Source organism: Pinus tabuliformis, chromosome 7 (assembly GCF_031772625.1).
Source record: "Pinus tabuliformis cultivar Carrire ecotype Pingquan chromosome 7, CPIR1, whole genome shotgun sequence".
Taxonomy (NCBI): domain Eukaryota; kingdom Viridiplantae; phylum Streptophyta; class Pinopsida; order Pinales; family Pinaceae; genus Pinus; species Pinus tabuliformis.
Genome location: NC_142293.1, coordinates 1,551,234,797 through 1,551,238,958, shown reverse-complemented (window position 1 = coordinate 1,551,238,958; position 4,162 = coordinate 1,551,234,797). Strand labels below are relative to the sequence as shown.

The window sequence follows — 4,162 nt, the reverse complement described above, 5'->3', positions numbered from 1 at the left end:
AACCATTTTCAATAATTTTCCACCTAGTTGGCATAGTTAAAAATGTTCAACCATGGGAAACATGGTTGAATGTGGTTAATCATATTCAACATGGGCATCATAGTCAGCCATGGTTAACCACAATCATCTATAGGTAAACATTGACAACTTTGATAAACCATGTACACACATAGTCAACCATGTTTGACCAAGCTCAATTGTTGTCAAAGATGGTTGAACATGCTTAGTTATGGTCATACATGGTCACATATTGTCAAACATGGTCAACCAAGGTCTCCATGGTTAAGCATTGTCAACCACGACCATCCACTGTCAACATGGGCAACCATAATCTATCACAAGAAACTATGGTCGACCATGTCCAAATATTTCAAACCATGTTCACCCATGGACAACATGGTCAAACCATGGGTATCATGCCCAACTAGAGTTAGCCATGGTCAACCATCATCAAACCATGATCAAACATGTATAACCATGGTCAACTATGGTCAACCATTGTTAATCATAATCTATCTTAATCAAGTATGTTGCAAAGTGACGGGCAACATTGTTAAACATGGTCAACATAGGGATCATGGTTAGCCATGGTTAAGCAAAATCATCTATGGGTAAACACTAACAATCTTGATCAACCATGTACACCCATAGTTAGCCACATGTTGACTGTAGTCAACCATGCTTGACAAAGCTGAATTATGATCAAACATGGTAAAAGAACTCATCCATGGTCATACATGGTCAAACATTGTCACTCATTATCACCCATGTTCAACCATAGGTTTAGTTAGCCCTAGTCAACCATGATAAACCACGGTCATCATTGGTCAACCATAGTCAATAGCAAGCCATGCTCTAAAAGAACTCATCCATGGTCATACATGGTTAAACATTTTCATACATTGTCACTCATTATCGCCCCATGTCACCCATGTTCAACTATAGGGAACCTTAGCCATAGTCAACCATGGTCAACTATGATCAACCACAGTCATCTTTGGTCAACCATAGTCAACAACAAGCCATGCTCTTCACACTCCTCAGGGAGGGTCAAACATGGTCAACCAAGGGCTCTAGTTGAACATGTTCAACTATGGCCATCAATTGTCAACATGGGCAACCATAATCTATCATAGAAAACTTTGGTCAACGATGGTCGAATTTGTCAAACCGTGTCCACCCATGGTCAACATGGTCATCATGCCCAACCAAAGTCGGTTGTGGTCACTCATCATCAATCGTGATCAAACATGGGCAACCATGGTCAACTATGGTCATCCATTGTCATTCATAATCTAACATAGTTAAGTATAGTTTTATGTGGACAAGCATGATCATCCATAATCAACTATATGTTGACCCTAAAAAGGATCCTTAACCATATCTTGAACAAATTAGCCATAGTCAACAATAGTCAACAATTGTGTACTCATCTTCCCCATGCACAAGGACTATCAACTATCACAACTATATTATTAACTATAGTTGATATACCAGCTGCAATTTCCACCTTTTACATGGCAATACACTTATAAAAATGATATTGATCGACATTTATCAACTTCCCCATGCACAAGGACTATCAACTATCACAACTATATTATTTACTATAGTTGATATACCCGCTGCAATTTCCACCTCTTACATGCCAATACACTTATAAAAATGATATTGATCGACATTTATCAACTACATTTAGTAATATAATTGGTCATGGCCGTAGTCTAACCACAATGCTTTTTTTCCCTGAAAATCATGGAAATTCGGGCAATATTTTGATAAAATCTAGTAGGAATTTTTATAAATCAAGGTTACGTGGTCAAACTTCAAGATTTTGGGTGCCCTAAAGATTTTTGACGATTTCCACCATCAAAAACATGATTCGAACACTACTACTTCAAGATTTCTTATAATTGTGCTAGTTTGTATATTGATAAAACAAGTCCACAAACATAATCATTCTGCCAATTAATTTTTATTTGTGGTTTTGGAAAAAAATAGATATATAAACCATTAATTTTTATTTAAATATAAATTTCGGTAATCAATTTAAAAAAAATTAAACATAAATGTCGATATTGGTATTATATATACTCTCGAAAAATACATCTAATGATACTTTAAAAGTGAAATATATGAAACAATCCTTATTTTTTCACTCTTCATAGATCTCAAAACGTTAATGGTAAATATGATGTTTATTAATTCAGATAATACACATTTAAATGTTAAATTTTTGACACCTAAATGTTAATTTGCATTTTTTCCCTTAAAAGAAAATGACACTTCTATTAATGGAAAATGGTACTTCGTTTTAAACATTGGATTTTGAATAGCCGCCCATGAGAGCGGAAAATTTCAGTTTTTCTATTGAACTGATTTGATCATCTACAACTCTGAAAATTAACCAGTTAAATCATCTTCCGAAATCACTGACAAAAATATGATGAGGTCGTACCGGCAACATTACTTTGAAACTCTCACAGCCATTTTCTACACGTGGTTGCTGGCAAATGCGCAACAAAGTCTTTGACGCGTGAATTTTAAAAGCATTCCATGACTAACAAATTGACAATCTTTATCATTTGCATAAAATGATGAATAAAAAATGATAAATTTTCATTGATTATATTTTTATATGAAAAATATTACTTAAAGTAAAATTAAATATTAAAAGTGTAAAATAAAACCGTCATAAAAAAATTTAACCCCTGGATGCGCCCGACGGTAAGCTGGTGATGGAGTGCACGGTTGAGGGGGTTTTGTTTGTGGAAGCTGATGCGGACGTTGGTCTCGAGAAGTTCAGAGACCTCTACCGACCCTTCAACCGTCGGAATGATCTGTTACTGTTACAAATTCTCCTGTTCTTCACATGCAGGTTAATTCATCATGCATGATAAACTTAATTCATGTTATTGTTCATTGTTATGGTCGTTGCTGCTGAACTTATGTCCATTGCAGGTTTGCGGAATATTTCAAAATTTGTAATCCATATAAGAGGTTGGCACTGATGGCTAGATTTCAAGAAAGGTTATTAGACCTCAATTATTATTTCATTTTTTCTTGACCGTTGATTACGAAATATTTACAAAATTTATAATTCAAAAGAACTAAAAAAATAGCCGTTTCTAAATGTATGCCTGAGATAAAAAAAACTAAAAATAGCCGTTTCTAAATGTATGTGTAATCACGATGTTTAAGGTGACGCGGTTGAGATGCGGAGGGTTCATATTGGCCGCGTGTCTGAATCACACCATCAGTGACACCATTGGCTACGTTCAGTTCATGCAAGCTCTCTAGGAAATGGTCAAGGGGTAGCCAGGCCTTCGGTTCTACCGGTTTAGAAAAGAGAAATCCTCCGACCCCGCCCGAATCCTGCAATTAAATTCCCCCACTACGCATATGATCAAATCGATTGCAAGGATGGCGAGATGGTGAACATGAACGATATGGCAGAAATGTCTCTCCAACTGTCGGCGGAGCAGGAACTTCGGTTCATATTTCCCATGGACGCCCGAGTGAAATTCGAGCCGCCGCTTCCGGAAGGCTTCTATGGCAATGCGGTCTGTTTGGCATGCACGAAAACAACAGCTGGAGATCTAACAAAGAAACCATTGCCTTTCGCTGTCAAACTGATCCAGGAAGCGAAAAAGAGTGTGAACGACAAGTACATACAGTCAGTGATAGACTTGATGGAGTTGAAAGGCCGCCCTCTGTTCACAGTGGTTGGCACCTATGCGATTTCAGACTGTACCAAAATTGGTTTCAAGATGTGGATTTCGGGTGGGGAAGACCAACCTACGGAGGGCCTGGAGAAGGTGCAGTGGGAGCAGTGCCTGGCTTGTCCAGCTTTTTGATTCCTTTTTGATCTCTATGCTATCGACCTAGCTATCTCTCTATGGACCTGGCTAGCAAGGGGGGCATCAGACCTAAATGCATAAAATTGAGGTTGAGATTGACCTACCTATCTCTCTATGGACTTAGTTAGCAAGGGGTGGTGAGGGTGCACAAACCCAAATGACCAAACTACTAGTAAGCTTTCTCTATGCTATTGACCTAGCTATCTCTCTATGGACCTGGCTAGCAAGGGGTGGTGATGGTGCACCAGACCTAAATGAATAAAATTGAGGTTGAGATTGACCTACCTATCTCTCTATGGACC

At 37.9% G+C, this 4,162-nt stretch overlaps 1 pseudogene; it reads left to right on the top strand.

Moving 5' to 3' along the window:
• The first annotated feature begins 3,431 nt into the window (after positions 1-3,431).
• LOC149253829 (benzyl alcohol O-benzoyltransferase pseudogene) lies at positions 3,432-3,857 on the top strand (annotated as a pseudogene).
• Positions 3,858-4,162: the final 305 nt, after the last annotated feature.